The 22,609-nt window shown below is 39.2% G+C and overlaps 1 protein-coding gene across 1 annotated transcript in view; it reads left to right on the forward strand.

The window, feature by feature from the left end:
* Window positions 1-22,609, forward strand: part of DLGAP2 (DLG associated protein 2) — a 953,423-nt gene that overhangs the window by 170,475 nt on the left and 760,339 nt on the right. Inside the window, exon 3 of the mRNA XM_075202469.1 lies at window positions 10,324-10,378. The gene's annotated coding sequence lies outside the window, so the exon portion shown is untranslated. The remainder of the gene's footprint in view (window positions 1-10,323; window positions 10,379-22,609) is intronic.

The following is a 22,609-nucleotide window of genomic DNA, read 5'->3' on the forward strand; positions in this document are numbered from 1 at the left end:
TTACCAATCCACCTGAATGTCCAATTATATCCGGGATATATTCAATTCCATCAAACCTATCTGGATACATTAACTTTTTTTCTGCAACAGGTAAAAACACAGTGAAGTCATCTCAACGACACTACTACCAGCTTCTAGGTCTTGAACAATACCCCATGTATGGACACCTACATCCTAGCGACATGTGATGTAAGATCACTATATACCTGTATACAGCACGTGGATGGGTGTACCCATAATTTATTATTTATACATTATTTGTGCCAAAATACCAGTCTGGAGAATTCCTATATTAATTTTATTATCAGTATGATGGAATTCATTTTGCAGTATAATTACTTTTGGCATGAGGGGCAGTTTTATAACCAGCTCATGGGAACCACAATGGCAACGCATTTCACGCAGAGTTACGCAAATTTATTTATGCCCAAATGGGAGGTTGACCATATTAGGACAAACAATTTGCATCTACAGAATTGAAAATGCAAGAAAAGGTATCTAGATAATGTATTCTTTATATGGGAGGGTAAAAAACAAAACTTTGAAGAATTCTTAAAATACATTAACAAGAACCAATGCAATATTGAATTCTTGCCGGAACTGATTTGAGAAAAAGTCTCCGTTCTGGATTTACTAATCTATGTAAAAATTAATACCAGTAACACCATGACATATGTATGTATATAGATATATATATATATATATATATATATATATATATATATATATATATATATATAAAACATATGCTCGAGTGCTCATGTGACCTTGCAATATATCGGAAGAACTAAGAGACCCCTCAAAATACGGATCGCTGAACACTATTAGAATATCAGATAAGGGTTAATAACCTATAGTGTCTCAGATCATTTCTACACGACACGCGATGGAGATCCCAAGTCTCTTGCCTTCCTGGGAATTGAGCCCGTTGCCACATTCTGGAGAGGAGGCGACTTTATGAAAAGTATTTCAAGAGTGGAGACAAATTGGATATATGAATGCAAGACTTTATCTTCATTCGGACTTAATGTGGATTTTGATTTAGGGTCCTTCTTAAGTATGTAACTCCAAATGATCAGTCCTATAATAATATTACACAGTACCTTGAGGGATTTACAAGATAAGTATCCCTGTAACTTACAAACATAATCCTACTGTACTATAACAGGAATCATTGACACAAAATGTGTTTAATAAGATTTTATTCACCATTCCAAACAATTTAGATTTTTACTTTATAAACCGCTGCCTTACACACTATTAGATAATCCCCTTTTGGAGGAGGATTATGAAGCTGATGAAGATTTACGAATTTAGTATATAATACTCATCGTTTTTAAATTATTGTCATTTTTTGAGGAAGCAGGTTATACAACTCCCATGGAACAGATCACATCCTTAATAAAGTACATATAGGACAAAACGTGTAGGCGTTGTATTGTGTATCGGATTTCATAGAAGGCATTGTGGGAGAACGCAACTTCCATGTTCCAAGTGCGGTCCATTTCCTGCTAATATCGGAAGTATGGATCACCTTGTTTAATCTAGCAGCTTGTACAGGACAGAAGGCTATATCTATCTAGTTCAGTGCGCATATCATCTGTTTTATTTTATCAGACGTATGCACCTGACAAGAAGGAAGAAAGATTGTCCAGCAACAGCCGGTGTTAGGGTAAGAACTGGGGGCCTGATTCATTAAGGATTTTAACTTAAGAAACTTCTTATTTCAGTCTCCTGGACAAAATCATGTTACAATGCAAGGGGTGCAAATTAGTATTCGGTTTTGCACATAAGTTAAATACTGACTATTTTTTCATGTAGCACACAAATATCAACTTTAAATTTCAGTGTACAAATAAGCTATCAAGTATTTGTGTGCTACATGAAAAAACAGTCAGTATTTAACTTGTGTGCAAAACAAAATACTAATTTGCACCCCTTGCATTGTAACATGGTTTTGTCCAGGAGACTGATATAAGAAGTTTCTTAAGTTAAGATCCTTAATTAATCAGGCCCTGGGTTATTTGCTATACTATCCGGACTGGATATCGCTGTCGCTCCATTACACCTCCCGTTACAAAAGAGCCATAAACATTGATTGCCGTTTTATTTTTGTTTGTATCTTTGTCTTTTTCTATGACAATTCAATTTCCGAGAGTGTGCCATTGATTACGTATTACGCCAGTATTAGTTTTAGGAGGCAGCCCAAGTATTTATCTTATATTTATTCCCATCTACATTTCATTTCTACACTTATTTAATTAGTAATTAAGTGTAAATATATTAAGCCAGTGCGCTCCTTGACATTTACTGGTGTTTATTCTTAAAATATAGGAGCAGCAGGCAAAACACATTTTAGAAAGGGAGTGCTTACCCCTGTATTCTCATACATATGCTGGGATGGTAAAGTAAACGTGACTTCCAAATGTCTATTTTGGTACTCTTAACAGGGGGTCAATAACTTGGATTGAGCTCAGTCTGTGATTAAACAATCTCCAACAAATATATATCTAAAACGTGTGTATGGAGCAATGTAAAGTGGCAGGCAAATGTGACTGCTCCTATAGGGAGCCTGTGTATTGACCACAAATTTAATGGACAGTCTTGTGCTGGAATGTGCTTGAGACTACTGTAGATATACTTATCTGAATCCACAATTAGGGATGATGACAGCAGTCCTCCTTATCAACTAGCCTGAAACCCTTGATTTCTGCCCACTTTCTTTAATGAACCTATCAGCACTTTGGGTGCACTGGTAGCTCAGCTCTCCTCTACCCCTACAGTTTGCTATATCTTTTTACTTTGTTCTGCTAGTATTTCTATCTGTTCTCTTTGTCAGCACTGGTAAGGCTTACACTCACATAATAGTGATATCAAACTGCTCGAATTCTTCAATCCTCGATGATACAAACAGTTCACATAAATAAAGAAAATTAAAGAAAATGTGATTTATTGATCTACATGTTCGTCCTGTATGGCTCCTTTTGAACAAAAAACACATGGAAGAGAAAAAGAGAATAAAAAAGAGATTTTTTTTTATAGCCTATTTATTGGTTTATCTATAATTTAGATCTAGTTCCTCTAAATTACTATGTGAACTATAATATAAAACTATTTGATTATTGTAGAAGCAGGTAGAAATGCTACAATTATACGTCCTTTTGAAAATAGTGATTTAGTAATATTGTACATACATAATTTATGTTACAGTATTTCAGGAACTCTTACCCTTTGTTTGATCTTTAGCACCTATTTTGATTGTAGATCTAGAGAGCTATGAAATGTCATCATTGTACAATGTAGCTGTGGTAATTGCACCTCATGCTACTGTTATTAAATGTTTTATTTCTGAAGTGGCCTGGTCCATGTTTTAAAGGTTACTGAACTTATGTAACTTTAATACATTTTTCTGATCTAGATTAATTTGTAATTTTTCTATTAAATCATATGTGTAAGCTTAGATTCCATAAATCCAGAGCTTTTATAAAGCTTAAATTATTTTCCTTCAATAGTTTCTATGTACTTAACATGAAAGACACACCATAGTACACAGTGTCTACAGCTGGATTGATGGCCTTGTGGATTAGAGGCTGTATTTTGCAATTATTTTTCAGCTACTAGGAAAAGAGATTTCTCACATTGGGGTCAGTCAGCTGCAGTGCCAACTGTCTTACTACTTACATTCATGTCTCCATCCTATTGGCCCCTGAAAAGCATCAGTGGAGCTAGTTATTGGGGAATGGGGTTCATGGGGAAATATAGCAACCTCATGCAGATCTTTCTAACAATAAAAAACCCCAAGGTTTGTTTGCTTTTTTTTAAAAAAAACCACTATTTTATTTTTGCAATTTATAAGGACCTAGAATGCAAGTCTTGTTGTATATAAAATTGATTAGCTACCTTCAAAAAACTATTTAAAAGTTTTGTAATGTTTTCTAGATTCTAAGAAATAATCCCTCTACCCTCTTATTAAAATATATTAAGCACACGTATAAAGAGCCTGTGCTTCCATTTTCATTACTCAAGGTGAATTAATTATGTGGGGTGAATGCAATAGTTAAAGCTATTATTAACATAAGCTATTTAATTCAGCTCATATTATTACAAATGGAAAAATAAGATGATTTAAAACAGGAAGTGGTCTTTGTTGGTTGATTCATTTGGCTAAGATAGAAGGTGTGCAATAATTGTGTTACCTGATTGCTTTGCTGCGGTAACTGTCCAATCAGATATCAAATTCACTTCCCCATTACCACCCTGGCCCATTTGAATTAGCCATTCTGTCTGTTAAACATTGCTGAACGCTGCATTTTTCATCCTGTCTGGAACAAAATTGTACAACTGCTATTAGTATTAAACGTTGTGGGCACTGGTAGAGCAGTAGATAAAGAAGTGGGATCACCCAAAGTGCAAATCTACTTTAATACTGAACTTCACATGCAATTATAAAACTTGACGTATATTAGAAATTAGATATATATTAGAAAGGAGGTCAACACGGAGACAAGCCGAGAATTGTAGATCTAAGTTTTATAAGGTTAAAAATGATCATAAAATTGCCACTCTTGACATGCATTGGCTGTCCTCATCTATTCATGCTATCATCAATGGTAGCTTCTACACCCAATTTAAGTTCCTAAAGAGTAGATGACATAAACTTTACCTGAAACTTCTGCAAGACACATGAATATTTATATATGGCAGTGTAACATTAGAACTTGCAGCCAAATCGGGGTCTGGAATCATCAAGTCCTCACTTCTGCATGCTCTATTGTTCTTGATACTGATCTCAGACACAGTCTGCAAAATACGAACTTTTAATGATTTCTTCTGCATTGCCTATACCTAGCGTTGTGATTAATGAGCCCCTAGTACTGTCTTGACCAGGTCTTCACTTTTAGCAGCCACTGTTCCCATAGAGTGCTATGTGTTCATTGGTATTTGGATGCTCGCAGAATTTATCTTGCTGGAGTGCCAGAAAACATCTAAATGTAAAGTTAGTATAGGTAGGAGGCAATAGCAGATATATCCAATAGCTAGCTGACATAGAACTACACTAAACTGCGGGCAAGAGAGTACCAGAAACAAGTCAATACAGGCAGACGTCTGGGATAAATCCAGGTAACAAGTCAGAAGTCAGTACAAGCAGTGCGCAAAGGGTCAGAGGTCAGTACAGAATAAGAGACAGAGCTAAATAACAGCAAATTCAGCTGCATAGAAAATGGTATCACTTGATGGGAGACCATGATCTCCCTGCCCTATAAAGACCAGGGAGAAAATCATAGAGCCTCTTAGAAACAAGCCCCCCCAGCAATCATTAAAGACCGCCATATGCTGGAGATGCAGCGTTAGGGTTGCCTAGCAACCTGCTGCTGGATAGGTGGCATCGGAGAGCACCTAAAGCCTAGGAATGACCATGCTTACCCAGAGCCGGTGCTAGGGTCCTTGGTGCCCTAGGCACACTTTCAAAATCTGCCACCCCCCACATCTTTCCTTACCTTAACTTGGATCCATAAAGCTGCTCCTCTCTGCTGGGTCCCGTCCCTCACTGACACTGTCGGGCCGTGATGATGATGTCACACCCGACAGTCAGTGAGTGGGGGGAGGAGACTGAGCGCCCCATCAGCTGTTGGAGGGGAGGGCGGCGGTGGTGATCCATAGCCCCGCCCCGTGGATCTATCTGAAGCTATGCGGCGGCCGTGGAAGGTATGGTCAGCGGTCGGCGCACAGTTTTAAAGTAATTTTAATTCTGTGGCGCCCACCAGAGCCCTGGCGCCCTAGGCAACTGTCTAAGCTTGCCCAATGGGAGTGCCTGGCCTGTGTTTACCTCACCTGACTTGGTATTGTCAGCTCCTGCTAATTGCTTTCATTAATTAGTACTGTAGTATCAAGTGTGCTTGTTAAAATACTACTTTCTGCAATCAGAATTTCAGTCTATAGAAAACACTGTAGATAATAGAATGGCTTTATATATATATATATATATATATATATATATATATATATATATATATATATATATATATATATAAAATCTCTCCTATGCAAACATATTAGTTTCTATCAAACGGTAAATGTATTCAGATATAATGCTTATTAAATAGTTGTTCCTAAAGTTTAATAAAACTTTAATACATAAGGAGAGTAATGAAAGCAATCCTATACTGAGAACAATTCAGTTGTTGATCAAATAAAATGGAAGTGAGGAGATTTGATACTGCATGTTGAATTTCCTTGTGCCGCACAGCAGGCCACCTCCGGTTACCATGGGATTAAGACTCCCGCAAATTAACTCAGCACTGTTCATTTTTAGCCATGCAAATAAAACTTGTATCTTTCTGGGAAAGATGGTGATTCAGAAAAGAGTTTTCTTTCTCTATCTAGTATAATGTGAAAATACTTTAAGCCACTTTAGAGCCCTTCTTAACATGTATTTTCAGAGTCCTTAGGCTACTAGAGTGATTTATGAGGGTTACCACTGAAAGCTTTTATTTACATTGCTTTACCTGTCTCTCAAATTGTTATGAATACATTCCCTGTGGATAACAAGTGATGTTATAGAAAGATTAATCACAATGTGAAAATAATATTCACATATTACAAAACATAAAAACAGAGCGGATTAATAAAATGCAATTTGTGCTTCACTGGGTTCACTGACTGCACTTGCTGATAGATTACAGTTTCCAGCTTGTATTTTAATAGACTACCATATTTTTTCTTTAATAAACAGCAGCTTCTAATGGAAATTAAAATCCCAGTCGTCTTTTTAACCACACAATAGTCAGTTCTGCAGACATCTGGGTACCAGAGTCACAAACCTTGAACCATACAACTAGCAACTTGAGAACTTTTACAAATATAGGATAACCCAATATTCGGTATTGGCTTATCTGCGATCTGATTTTTTTCCCGGCAATGTTGCAGCATTTTATTTGCCTTTGGAGACACTGTCTGATAGTAGTGTGCTGCTTGTCAGCTTTCTGTCAGATAGTCCTCCTAAGTCCTTTCCTATCTCAGTGTCCTCAAATGTATTCTATTGTAATTAGCATACTTATTATAATGGGGTAGGTGCATAACCCCACATTTATCTGCATTAAATGTAATCTGCCATGTCATGGAGCTAGAATGCATGGTTAATTATGTTAGGGCTTTATAAATAAAATATAATAATAATAATAATAATAGATTAATTACATGACAAATTCTAGCAAGAAAAATAAAGTTGTCAAGTTGTCCTTGGATTGCCGCTGTTCTTGTATTTTGCAGCTGGATTGTTTCTGAACAAATCCTAAGTAACAAATATGTATACATAAAATAAAATGGAGCATGTTACTGTTCACAAATGTGCACAATCCAAACAAAGACTACAAGCAGAGTTCCATCCAAACCATAGAAAGGCAGCACTGTTATCTGAAATGTAACTTTTTTAAAGGGCTGCTAAACACCAATATTTACACTTTCAAATGTGGACCATGAAGATAAAATACATTATCCTGACATTCCATTGCAGCTCTGTTAAAATGCATTATCCATACATGCCTACTTTTTAAATCTGTTCTCCGGGAGATCGGAGTACAGATCATGTGACAGAGGATAGGTCACATCACTATAGCCCCGCCCATACTATAAAATGCAGAAAATTAGCATTGAATAGCGGGGGCGGGGCTTAATTACGTGATTAAGCCCCCCCCAGCTATTCAATGCAGAGAATTTTTGGCATTTTATAGGGTCCAGGAGGTTTGCCTGCTCTTCCAGGAGTCCAGGAGGACTCCCTGAAATTCAGGAGCCTCCCGGAAATTCAGAGAGAGTAGGAAAGTATGGTATTATCTCTCAACCCCATTACAGGCAGCTGAAGCCACATCACTGCCTCTGCTCTATGTATGTTGTTGGTTTAAACCAGATGTACACCCCATATTCTAACATTCAATATGTTTCTTTCTCCTGAAACTTTAACTTTATTGGACTTTAATACCATTAACAGAATTAGGAAAAACTGCTCCATATATTTGTTTTACTTCACTTTACATATTAACGCTAACAAGTGGTCTGCTTTAATGGACTGATCAAGCTAAATACCACATTTGCAACCTGTATGGCAGGGGATGGCTGGAAAATGTAGCCTATGGCAAGACTCAACTCGCCTGCCTATTAGGAATATGTTAAAGTAAAAAAATGCAGGTGGTTCAGTGACCCAGCCCAAGATAGTCCACTATGGGACTGGCCCAGGGAGACAGATGCCCCCTGCCCCCAGCCCAGCCAGCCCCTGCTAGATAGGAGCCCTAGTAATACACCCAGTCAAAACCACATTTGTGAAATTAAAGAAAGCAATCTGTCAGCCTCATGATTTATTTTCATAGCTTGATGTAGAGTAATGATTAACAAGGAATATACTACATACTGGAATTGTTTTATTATTTTCTGGTGAGTTAATATAATAGATGCCAATTTTTTTACCAGGAAGTAAATGTTCAGAATTTTATGAAAAACGGTGGTATAAAATATTAGTTTGTGCAATTTGTTTCATAAATTTACTAATCCAAGAGTAGAGAAATTTGAAATCTCCATATTGTGTATCCTAGTTTTGCAACAAATCATAGCGTTAATCCCCCACTAGGGGGTAAATGTATCAAGCTGAGAGTTTTCCAGCAGGTTTGAAAATTGGAGATGTTGTCTATAGCAACCAATCAGATTCTAGCTTTCATTTTGTAGAATGTACTAAATAAATGATAGCTAGAATCTGATTGGTTTTTCAAATCCGCTGGAAAACTCTCAGCTTGATACATTTACCCCTAGGTGTCAGTACTTCAGCTCTTACGTACAGAATATTATAAAGTACATTTTAACGTACAGAATATTATAGAGTACATTTTATGTAATTCCTTAACTGTAAACAAGTGCAAGCAAAACAAATGTCAAGCAAATGGATATTGTGCTATATTGTGTCAAAGTATCACTTTGTAGCAGAGAATGGCTCATTACCCAGAACTACTGTGTCATGCAGAATATCTCCTAGTTGCATTGTATCTTCATTTGGATATTAAACAGTTTACTGTATAATCATCTTTTTTTTTTTTTACATTACCAACTGTTGTATACAAAGTTTTAAGGTGCAACTGTCCATCTAGATTACTGTCTAATGCTTTTATCCTAATTCACATGAAGGCAAAACTTAGGTCACAAGGATACTGACTGAGCAAGAGGATGGGTGCACCCTTAAAATGTTTAAATTCTTGAACAAAGCACTTTGACCACTGCAATAATTGCTAACTCAGTTTTGATGACAGAGAAAACTTATATTTTAATAAATATCTTTATAGCTTTGGAAATTTAAGATAAAAAAAGTATAAAAATCTGCAGTACCAAAATGTTGTCTGCCAAAGCCAACCTTTCTTCTGGTGCCTATTTATTAAAATATTGTAGACATTTGTAGGGAGCCATTATGTATTATATGACAAGATGAAAAGAAACTGTAAAATGACTACAGTTGGAGCAGGGTTTAATCAGAACAATGGGGGTGTATACGGGGGTAAGCAATACCACCACCTCTCCTATGCCTTCATTGTAAAACTAACAATTCCATTCACTTACATTTTCCATAACGCTACTTCTAAATTTCCACTTCGACCACTAATACAGAGTGAATGTGATGCACCTAATTTTTCTTGACACGTGTGAGGAGTGCCAGAGTCTATTGTACCTGGCAAGCCCTATTCCATACCACCAAACATTTTAAATGGTCAAAGAGAGTCACCTAATATGTCTTTTTAAAAACACACATTCGTACATACACTATAAGACATATGCACCATGGCACATTTTTGGATACAAATTTATCATAAAACACTGCTTACAGCTATTGATGCCATAAAGGAATAAACAAGATGGGTGATATATATTTATAAGTAATGCTAACAATTTTGGAAGTCATTTGATACATCACACAACTCTATACATCAGACATCAGACCCAAAATAGGGACTCATTGAAAGTAGGGAGGGTTCAAGGGGAGCTGGGTCAAAAAGATGGGCGAGTCCTCTAAAAGAGTTGTGAGTAGGAAACCTTCATAAAAACATTTTTTTTTTCTTTTATTGAGTCTTTTTGGCTTTGAGAAATTGTGAAGATGGATTGCCTTAATGAAAGTCATGTTTTATGGTTGCTGAATTTATCCAGCCTTTTTGTGTATGTATAAATCTGTCATTTCAGTGTTATTAATAGTAGGACATTTATGACATAATAATACATTGTTATTTTTTATACGATTTTGGCTTTTTATGACTTTAGTCTTGTCATTATTCTAATAGTCTTCTTTCTTCCATTAAGGTTTTGCCTGGGATTCTACAGAAGCATTGCTGTATTTTGCCCGACAGAAACACAGGTACAGAAAGGCTTTTATTCATCTTTTCACTTAGCAATAGATTTCTCAGCTAGAAATAAAAGGTTTGGACATGTTTATTGCACTATAAAAATAATGCATTTTATTAAGAGAATCTACCAAGTATGCAACGTGTGATCACTGTGGTTTTAATCTCTCCACGGTATTCTTCCACTTGTTTTCATATAATAATTTTCCTCCTGGGTGATGAATGAAAACTGACTGCTGCTTAAATGAACGTTGTGGAGAATACAACCTTATTTCTTCTAAGTGTAAAAAAAATAAAAATCCTGTGCATATGAATAAACAGTTGGGAAGTGTGTATTGCTGATGGCAGCATATCACGTTCATTTAACACTAGAGAAGTGTATGTCATACATGGGAGACTTGAGGTCAGCGAGAGAGTACAATGTTAGAAAAGAAGTTAAAGACAGAGACATGGTACTGGGACTGTAGTAATGAAATCTATTTACTGCTTTACATTCTGGTGACTTGTTATATTGTAAGATCTCCTGGTCCCACATGTGGTATTCTCAGGACCACAAGTTTCATTATTTTCTGTTTAGTTTTTCAAATCTGTGCGTAAAAAAAAAAGTGATCATAGTAATTATGGTTAGGCACGGATGGTGATTTGATATGTTTCAAGTTGTTTTTTAAATGCATTTTATACATGTGATGTATTTTGTACATTTTTACTTATATCAAATATTTCCATTAGTAAAAGATGAAAAATGTATTTTGGCGAGGCAAGGAAGTAGTACTAATGTTTCAAAGTTTTTATTTTTATTTTGTTTTTTTTATTTAATATTTGCATGTTAATAGGGTACTGTGATTTTCTTAAGACTTTTTGGTTTAGACCGGCGGTTCCCAAAATGTGCGCCGCGGCTCCCAGGGATGCCGCGGCGCTATCACTGGGGTGCCGTGGGCCAGCCCTAGAAAAAAGAAAGCAAACAGAAACTTACCAATCCGCGCGGCGCTAGGACCCTGCAGCCTCCTCTCTCCCGCTTGGACGTCAGTGACAGCTGCGCGAGAGAGGAGGCTGCAGGATCCTAGCGCCGCGCGGATTGGTAAGTTTCTGTTTGCTTTCTTTTTTCTATAGCTGGCGCCTGGCGTGGGGCAGAGGAGGGGGACAGAGAGCAGAGGAGGGGGGCAGATGGCAGAGGAGGGGGACAGAGAGCAGAGGAGTGGGACAGAGAGCAGAGGAGGAGGGCAGATGGCAGAGGAGGGGGACAGAGAGCAGAGGAGGAGGGCAGATGGCAGAAGAGGGGGACAGAGAGCAGAGGAGGAGGGCAGATGGCAGAGGAGGGGGACAGAGAGCAGAGGAGGGGGGCAGATGGCAGAGGAGGGGGACAGAGAGCAGAGGAGGAGGACAGATGGCAGAGGAGGGGGACAGAGAGCAGAGGAGGAGGGCGTATGGCAGAGAAGGGGGACAGATGGCAGAGGAGGGGGACAGAGAGCAGAGGAGGAGGGCAGATGGCAGAGGATTGGGACAGACAGCAGAGGAGGGGGACAGATGGCAGAGGAGGGGGACAGAGAGCAGAGGAGGAGGGCAGATGGCAGAGGAGGGGGACAGAGAGCAGAGGAGGGGGACAGATGGCAGAGGAGGAGGGCAGATGGCAGAGGAGGAGGGCAGATGACAGAGGAGGGGGACAGAGAGCAGAGGAGGGGGGCAGAGAGCAGAGGAGGAGGGCAGATGGCGTGAGAGAGGGCAGAGGAGGGTGACAGCGTGAGAGAGGGCAGAGGAGGGGGACAGCGTGAGAGAGGGCAGAGGAGGGGGACAGCGTGAGAGAGGGCAGAGGAGGGTGACAGCGTGAGAGAGGGCAGAGGAGGGGGACAGAGGGCAGAGGAGGGGGACAGCGTGACAGAGGGCAGAGGAGGGGACAGAGGGCAGAGGGGGCAATGTGAGAGAGGGCAGTGTGCCTGGATGCAGAGGGGGCAGTGTGCCTGGATGCAGAGGGGACAGTGTGCCTGGATGCAGAGGGGGCAGAGTGTCTGGATGCAGAGGGGCATTTTTGCATACAACTAAATAAGTATTTCTGTATTGACCTAAATACTTTTGACCCAACTACTTCTAAAACAGGACTGCTCAGTAATTATTTTGGAGGGGTGCCTTGAAAAAATTTGGAGCCTCTAAGGGTGCCGCGAACTGCAAAAGTTTGGGAACCACTGGTTTAGACTATTGTTACAGTATGGTGCAGAAGTGTCCAGCAACAGCAAGCAAGCTTCCAAACAAGCATGTCAATAGTAATATGTCATCTCCATCAATCTATCTGCTTCTTACTATCTGTTCTGTCATAATATATATTTTCTGAGACTATTCTGTACTGAATCAACATGGGCAACATAATTTCACCTCACGTTTTTTGGATTCACTCTAAAGATAAGTGTATATATACATATGATGATGGAGACGTGGTGTGGTCTCCATACGAAACACACATATCATATGCCACATGTTACCATTTATTTTGGACACTTCATAAATATTAGTTTGTTAGGAACAACTATATTTACTCATATTTTCACCTATAATCTTGTTTTGGCAGAAATTCCTATTGTACTAAATACTACAAAGAATTTAATATGATACAGTTCTAAAGATAAACCGTTGCAAATATATTTTCCAAATAACTATTCTGATCTGCACATTGGTAGGACTCATCTGTATGCCCTATTTTACAATGAAGTGAATTTAGGGGCTAGATTTAGTAAACTGTGGGTTTGAAAAAATGGAGATGTTGCCTATAGCAACCAATCAGATTCTAGTTATCATTTATTTAGTACATTCCACAAAATGATAGCTAGAATCCCCACTTTTTCAAACCCACAGTTTAGTAAATCTAGCCCTAGGTGATCTTCTGTTGTAATACCTGCACTGCTGGTGCATCACTGCTATTTGTGAACTGAAACGCTTCTCAGGATAGTATGTATGTTTTGGAAGTTGCTTTATAAGTGCATGCTATGCTTAGCAGATTGGTGATAGCAAACTATTAAATATATATGTGAGATCTGCTCTCTAATTAATAATCAATAAAGGATTTTCTCACAGATTGTCTCTTATAAAATTTACACGTTACAATGTTAATACCTCCAAATAGTGTTGATGTATTGAAGAGTGTCAAAATTAAGCCAGGTTATTGGAAATTGCACGTTTGCACACACTCAAAAATTGTATAATGTCCTGCACAGAGCTAGGGTATGCCTCAAAGTATATAGAAATCACGGTCTACATAAATGAGGGGGTGCTCCCTACCATAATAGAACATGAAAAGGGATCAGAAAAAGAAAGGATTTGGAAGCACTCCTATCCACATTGAAGGGTAACTCAATAATTACCACTAAATAGTTATGGGCAAAAGCCTTTATTATTGATAATAGAAAACATATCCATCTAGATGATGGTATACAACCTCATTGGTAAAAAAGTGAAATATTAAAAAAAAGGAATATAGAATATGGTGAAAAGAAAATAGAGCAATGTGTATTAAAATTAAGGATAGTGGAGCCAGGTAATATGATAATACAATAAAACGATCAATTACCAAAACAGTGGTCACCTAAAAGGCCATAAGTAGATAATATGTTTATGGACAGGTGAGAAAACTAATTAAGGTATATGTGATGTTGAATTAAATCACATAACTAGGAGCATATATAGCACATATAAATTGATGGGGATGAATGTAGGTATTAATAAATCAGTGCCAATATAGTGATATTTATTGGTCAAGATCATCAAAACAGAATACTTTGGATGAAAAATACCCCAAACAATTATGTGTCATAATGTTTCTCTAGATGTCCATATCTGATAGTAGGACAGGGTTAATCGTATATAATAATCTGGTATAGGCGCCCCAAATGACTGTGGCAAATGCCATAGATTACCTGGCTAAGATATGTGTAAAGCGCTCTTGCCAGGGATATCCTAAAATGTCAGCCCCATAATAGGTGATAATTATTAATGGAGATTGGCAAAAAAAACCAGGGTAAAAGAAATATCACAGATCGGTATATACCATAGTGTTTGTATTAGAAGTCCATGGCTAATAACAGCATTGATAGAATGGACATGTATAGTACCATCAATGTAAGTGTATTATCTGCTATAACGCATGCCATAGATTCCCTAGCTAAATATGTATCAGGCGCTTAGTGAATTTCAAAACAATAAACACACAGTCAGTAGTATCAGAGCGCTAGCGGCACCACCGCTCGCTGGCTCCACTTCCGGGTATGACGTCAATGTTGACGTCAATTACCCATAACCCCACGTTTGCACACACTGTCGCAGAGGTTTATATTGCTGCATGATGTTTGTTACAAACAGGGGCGGATCCAGAAGTTAATTGTACCGGGGGCGATTTAGGGGGGGCGATTTAGCCCCGCCCCCTTTTTGACACCTAAGGCTGCTGACGGCTGCACACTATGTGCAGATCTGTTCAGCAGAGAGAGTTAGGGAGAGAGTCCTGCCCGGCTGCTCTGATTGTGCCAATCAGAGCAGTTGGGCAGGACTCTCTCCCTAACTCTCTCTGCTGAACGGATCTGCACATAGTGTGCAGCCGCCGGCAGCAAGCCCCTGCTAGGGGGGGCGATCGCCCCGATCGTCCCCCCCCTGGATCCGCCACTGGTTACAAAGTAGTAATAATTAGGCAATGGAGTCCCAATGAATTTTACTTTTATTTACTTACTTTTACGAGTTAAGTCCTTTTTATGTATAAGAATAAAATTATATTTATTTTGTAAAGGATTTGTATTAGGGAACATCTATGCCTATTATGCTAAGGATATGACTTGTAAAATGGTGACTATTACAAATAAAGCAGATCACAAAAACTTTTTTCCTTTTTTTCTTTTACAAAACATCAGTGATAAGTGACATGGGCATTCTGTAACTAAAATTATAAAGTGCTATTAATATATCAACAATTGATATATAATAGGGTAAAAAAAATGTAAATAAAGTCAGGAGCATTTGTCATTATTTAATATGAGGTCACATTGCTGGGCAGTGCGAGAAAAAAGACTGTAATGTCAAATCGGGCAAAAAAAAAAAGGTTTTCTATTACTGCGATGTGCATCTATAGAAAATCTTCCGTATCGCTGAGTCTAGTTAAATAGACCACTAATGTCAACTTAAATGCTGCACAGTTCCTAAGCAAACATACACTTTAAAGTATATATATATATATAAACATAGGCAAACCGAGGGGGGTTTCCTAGTGCCCGGAAACTCCCCTCAAAGCCTGTGGCACTGTATAATTGAGCTGGCTGGTCCCTGCCCCCGCTTAACACGGTGCATGCAGCATTGCCCATGTATATTATAGGGATAGGAAGAGTTGGAGAGCAGCCAAGCACTGTCTAATATTATAGCCACGCCCCCATGCATGCTGGTCACGCCCACTGGTGGCGTGGTGTGGAAACCTCCCTCTACAAATCCTGCGTTTGCCCCTGATTATATATATATATATATATATATATATATATATATATATATATATATATATATATATTTAGTTGACTTCAGGGACATACATACATGCATTCAATTTAAATAGTTGTCCTGTATTTATGTTAAATTCTTCTATTTGAGATTTTAGTGTAAATTTTATGTGTCCATGCAGACTGAATGCCATAGTATTATTGCCTTTTTACTTATTTTTGCTTTAAATTAACGTTTCACCCAAGCATTATTATTGAAAACCTCCTTTTCCTGTCTGCCCTCTCAGCTGGATTGATGCTGGCATACAGTCTCTGACTAAGCAGAGAAACTCCAGGCACTGGAGCAAGGCATTGTGGGACAGTTAATGCTTAGGTGAGAGCAGCCTTCAGAGACTTGTGATGAAAACAGAGTGAAATGTGTACATTCCAGGGTTAGATGGGGCAGGGACTGATGTGAGCGAGTTCTCTGTAAAGCGCTGCGGAATCAGTGGCGCTACATAAATAGGTGGTGACGATGATGATGAAATGTGTATATTAGGGTGAGGCAGCATAACTAAGTATCATAATGTTACATGACATAACACAACTTTGAATATGAACAGTGACATACACTGTATGTAATTAGTATAGTGTCTATTTCCTCCCTATAATAGGTCACAATAAATAGTATATTAATTTGGTTGCTTTACTCAGATGAACTAAAATTTACATATGGGTCTTGAAGTCTAGATAAAATATGTAAAATATTATACTTTATATTTCATTTAGTAATTAATCATCTGTTGACCAGATGGTCTTTTCAAATTATTTTCTGCAGTCTCTTAGCCATTAGGGTTTGAAATGTCAGCTGTTTAAATCACTGACATGGTGAAAATATGCAAATAAATATGCAAATATTTATGTTGAAATACAACCTTAAGTGCTATATGGAAATTATTAATGAACAACATTTCTAACCTTATGTGGATCCTTGATTGAATAAATGAGATTTGGTACAGGCCAGGGCTCCTGTATGGAATGTGATAGAAAAAAATTTGTTACTGTGAAAACAAACATTAAAACATAGGATAAAGCATTCACCTATTCACCGCCAGTATAGAGGTTCTTAAACATTTCTGTGCAGAAACAAATTATGTCTGTGAACAAACTTCAAAACCCATGTTTGAGCTTGTAATTAATAATTTCCCTTATTTTAAATACTGTACTACTTTGAAGTATAAAATAGATTAATTTAATGATAAACTAAAAATATAATATATAGGATAATATACCCCTTTCTGTAAATTATAAGTCAAAGGCAGGGCCGGATTAAGGGAATGGAGGCCCCTGGGCTAAGGGCGCCTCCATTCCCCCGTGAGGCCCCCAATGTGAGCCACCCGCCGCCCCCCTGTACCCCGTGAGGGCCCCCCCCAAGCGCTTACCTGTCACTGTAGTCCTCTGTCCCTGGGCGCTGTAAGCTCCTTACTGAGGAGATCTCACGAGAGTTCACTCGCGAGATCTCCTCAGTAAGCAGATTACTGAGCACCGGGGACGGAGGACTACAGGGACAGTGCTCAGCAGCATTGATCGGGCTGGGGGCGCCCCCGCCCCCGGACTGATCAATAATGCTGCTGAGGACTTTGAAGGGCCTCCTGGATGCCCGAGGCCCCTGGGCTATAGCCCAGTTAGACCTCTGGTTAATCCGGCCCTGGTCAAAGGGTCCCATGATCACACATTACAGCAGCTCTCCTCTCTCTTCCTGTCTGGGAGACTAATGGAACTGCATTTTAAAAGAGTTCTAAATTAAGATCCTGGTGTCTTTTCCTTAACCAGCACCTTTTATTCAAACAAAACTATCCTCTCCTTTCTGTACCTAGCATATCATAAAACCCTGGCACACATTATAATACACAAGTTTTCATAAAAAAACACTGAAATGGTGAGTTTAGAACTCAGTGTTTCCACAAATATTATTTTCAGGAGTCTATACATAAATTAGCATTCAGAGCTTGAATAAGAGTTCAGACCTCTCCAAGCTAATATATGGCAAATCCGTTGTCCTTTACACCCCACTAAAGTTTTTGTTCCTGTGTTTTGGAAATTCAGCTTCACTTGGCTTTTTAAAAGAGTCACAGTAATCTATATCACACATTTATTTTTCATTAAAATTAGTACTAAATAGCAGAATGGAGGCATGAACAAGCGCTACTGAGGGGAAAGATGTGAAGGTGGAGGTGGTCTGTAACGCCTGCACCTGTAGTCATCCATGTTTCTCCTACTTGCTTATCCTATAAGTGCCTTGCCCAAATATGACTCATTGTCTTCATTTCGAACCATGAGAGTACACCCTTTAAAACTTTACTTTATTTTTGATTCATGTTTTATCTTTACTTTGGAGGACAACTATTCTTGATAGCTTATTTGTACACTGACATTTAAAGTTGATATTTGTGTGCTACATGAAAAAACAGTCAGTATTTAACTTATGTGCAAAACAGAAAACTCATTTTCACCCCTTGCATTGTAACATGGTTTTGTCCAGGAGACTGAAATAAGAAGTTTCTTAATTTAAGTTCCTTAATGAATCAGGCCCCAGGTCTTTCAGTTATTTGCATATAAAAAGATAACAAGAACAGATGAGGTTGTCCAAGGTGGTGTAGATATGAAATATAGTGGGCCCAGCTTGTAGGAGTTTACTGTCTAGACTTAGATTGTACGCTCCTCTGAGCAGGGCCATCTCTCCTCCTGTTTCCACCACTTCTAACTCTGCTCTCCAGCTACTTAGCCCTCCTCCTCGAGGGTCCTCCACCCCACGTCCACTCTCGCTCCCTCCTCCCCCCTGGGGGTCTCCCTTTTCTTCCGCGCCCTCCTTCTTGGGCCCCGTCATTTGCGGATCCTCCCTCCCCCTTCCCCGCCCTCTCTAGCTGTGCATTGAGCGTACTGAGTTGCTGTGTTTACTGTACTGTGCTGTCTCCCATTGTATTGTGATTTTGTTTGTCTCTGTATGGCGCTGCGGATGCCTTGTGGCGCCTTATAAATAAATATTAATAATAATAATAGACGGAGAGGGCAATGCTGAGGCAGTAGGAACTAGTGGGATAAGAGTGGGCATGAGATTGGAGCTGATAGAACATACTGAGGGAGTTCTTTCAAGTGGGAGGAGAATAGGCTACAGTGAATAGGTGGTGTCACGGTCGTCTGTATTTCTTGATCCGATTCGGGACCCTTGGGACTAGGTGGAGAAGGACTGAAACAGAACCTAGCAGCCTGGATGATCTTCCTGCTCATGTTCTTGCTGATTGTAGAATATCAGGGGAATGAGCAGCCTGGAAATGTTGACAGGAACACTGCACTTGTAATGCAGACAGGAACACTGCACTTGTAATGCAGACAGGAACACTGCACTTGTAATGCAGACAGGAACACTGCACTTGTAATGCAGATAGGAACACTGCACTTGTAATGCAGTCAGGAACACTGCACTTGTAATGCAGTCAGGAACACTGCACTTGTAATGCAGTCAGGAACACTGGAGCCAAGAACTATCCTCTGGAGAGAAGTGTGTTGTTCTGGCAATGAACAGATCACAGCAGCAGCTTTAAATAGGGTGTCCCAAACAACTATTGGCTGATCAGTTCATGTGATCACAGCTGCTGAATCTGGTTGGTCTGGTATGATCACCTGACTGCATCCAAGATGACCACGCCCATGCAGCAGAACAAACAGTGTGTGTTTGTTTACAAACGGAGGTGTGGAGAATGGTAATGTTGCAGACGACCAGAAGGGACCCAGGTAGCCGTGATAGGACAGCGGCAGATGGGGTAAGTGCGGCTAAGATCCCGATTTGTGACAGGTGGGTTCTGAGAGAGCGTCTGAAAGATTAAAGGTTGGGGAGAGTCTGGGCAGGCAGGGTAGGGAGTTCCATAAATGGGAAGCAGCATAAGAGAAATCATGGAGGCAGAAGTGAGAGGTAGTTACCAGAGAGGAGGAGAGTCATAGGTCAGAAGCTGATGCAGAGAGTCAGAGGGAGCGTATCTTGTGACAAGGTCAGGGATTTATAAAGGGGTGGAGTTGTTGTGGATTTTAAAGATAAAAAGCTTAAATTAAGTTCTGGAGAGAATAGGGAGCCAGTGCAGGGATTTGCAGAGTGATGTAGGGGGTGGGAAGCAGCGAGAGGTGAACATCAATTTTGCTGCAGATTTTAGGATAGATTGTGGAGGGGAAGGTCAGCTAGTAGTAGTTGCAGTAGTCAAGATGGGAGATATTGAGAAAATGGATAAGGGTTTTTGCAATGTCCTGAGTGATAAATGTTTTTTTTCTGCAAATGTTTCAAAATAGGAGACAATAAGAATGAATGTGTGAAGTGAAGATAAGAGCGGGCACCAAGTCTGACACCAAGGCAGCATGCATGGGGAACAGGGGAGTTAGTAATATTATCAACCAAGAGGATGATTGGAGCAGAGATTGTATTAGGGAGGAAGATGATGGGCCCCATTTTGGACATATTAAGCTTTAGGTTACATTGGGAAATCAAGGTCTAGATGGCAGAGAGGCAGGCAGCCAGACACATGGCATAAGAAAGAAGGAGAGAGGTAAATTTGTGGGTCATCAGTGTGTGGTAGTGGAGGCTGAGCACTTTACCAAGATAAGAGGTATGAAAATAGAAAAGTAGAGGGCCAAGTACAGAGCCTTGAGAAATCCTAACAAAGAAAGGGAGTGGAGTATGTGTTAGCAATAGAGACTCTTAAAGAACATTCAGAAGATTAATCAAGAGAGATCATTGCTGAAATGTCTAAAGGAGTGAAGGAGTTGAGGAGAAGAGGGTTGTCAACTTTATTAAAATCAGTAGAGAGGTCTAGGAAAATGAATAGATAGAAGTGATCCTTTGACTTAGCCATGAGTATATCATTGATTATTTTAGTGAGGGCAGTTTTAGTGGAGTTTAGTGGGGTGGAAGCCCGATTGCAGAGGTTCATGAAGAAAGTGAGTGGAGCGAAAGTGGGTACGGCAGTTGTATACAGGCCTCTCAAGTCCTTTGAAAGCAATGGGGTGGCAAGAAATGGGGCAGTAGCTGGAAAGAGAGGCAGGGTTGAGAGATGTTTTTTGAGGATATTAGAGATGAGCGTCTGTTTGAAGATGGAAGGGAAGGTGCCAGTGGAGAGGCACAGGATGAAGAGGTGAGATAGATTCCGGCAAGAATTTGGAGCAGGGTGTGTAGGGCGAAGAGGAAGAGAGGCATGTGAAAGCCTTATCTTAAGAAACAGGGGAGAAAGAACAGTAGGTGGGTAGGTGAGTGGAGGAAAAGGTGGGAGTGTGGTAATGGGAGTGGAAATTTCTTGATGGATGGAGTTGATTTTGCCTTTGAAGAGAGGTGGCAAAGTCATGAGCAGTGAGGAAAAAAAAGGAGACTGGTGGAGGTGGGCAGAGAAATGAGTTGACATGGCAAGGAGGCAATGGAGGTTGTTCAACCGGGTCGGTATTAGGGATTTAAAGTAGGTTTACTTAGAAAGAAAGAGATCGGAATAGTAAAAGGAAAGGATAAATTTGTGATGAAGGAAGCCTGCATTGGAGCGAGATTTTCTCTATTGCTTAGTAGTGCAGGAGATTTTTTACAGGTAACAGTTCTGTTTGGAGCGTAAGGGTGGATGTTTGGATTGACGGAGACTGTGTATGGTGGCTGCAGCTGTTTCGTCTAGGGCATTAGTGAATCTAGTGTTGTAGAATGACAGTATTAAGGCAGGACCAGGTAGAAATATGAGATAGGAGAGGTTCAAGTGAGACTGAGGATGGTTTAAGGCCATTTCTGTGTTGCTGTATGTGCAAGTTTTTATGTGCAAATGAGGCTGCAGGAGGCAAGGTGAGGTAGAAGGCAAGGAGGTTTTGTTAGAGCGTCTAAATACAGAGTTTTAGATACTAGAGATGGCACAGACATTGGAGAACACAAGGTACAGGACGTGTTCATTGTGGTGGGTGAAAGATGATGTCTACTGCGAGAAACTACATAAGGAAGGGAGGAAGTGGAACAGTGCCAGTAGGGTTGTTTATGGGGATGCTGAAATCACCTAGAAAAAGACTGGGTAGGTCAATGGATAATAAGAAAGAAAGCCAGGCAGAAAAGTTGTTGATAAACTGGGAAACTGGGTGTGGGGGGGTTTAAGCTTACCAGCATTTACACTGTGCTAGGCTTTTTCACTCCATACATTTCAGTTTACCTTTATCATGAACTGTGAAATACTAGAAATGAATTGCCACTAGACAAATAGAAAAACAATACAAATCAGAATGATAAATTTGTGGTATAATGTATAACTTATTTTATTGAATAAGCACAGAATATCAGGAAAATAGTAAGACCACTTTAGAATTTTAGAGGATTAAAAAAATACCATTGCAGCAACCTTAGATAATTTTTCACACAACCTGGAATGATTGGGCACAATCTGAAACTTAGCTTTACCACTACAAATAATAAAACTAAAAAATAAGAACACAATCATTTACTTCTCTGAGAATGTGGGATTTTTGAATGGAATGTAAAACATGCAACATGTTCATCTAACTATGAATATCTTTCAATAAAATATATAATATTCTTCAAGAGATTAAACATGTAAGTAATGATAATATATATATATATATATATATATATATATATATATATATATATATATATTTGATATATATACTAAGAAAGAGAAAATCACAAATAATTGTAGAAGAGGTGATATTCAGAAGATTTTGCTAGGCTTTACCAACCACCAGGAATATTTATATAACTGATGTAGATAAACAGACGTATGACTTGTGGTTTTA

Source organism: Mixophyes fleayi, chromosome 3, assembly GCF_038048845.1.
Source record: "Mixophyes fleayi isolate aMixFle1 chromosome 3, aMixFle1.hap1, whole genome shotgun sequence".
NCBI lineage: Eukaryota > Metazoa > Chordata > Amphibia > Anura > Limnodynastidae > Mixophyes > Mixophyes fleayi.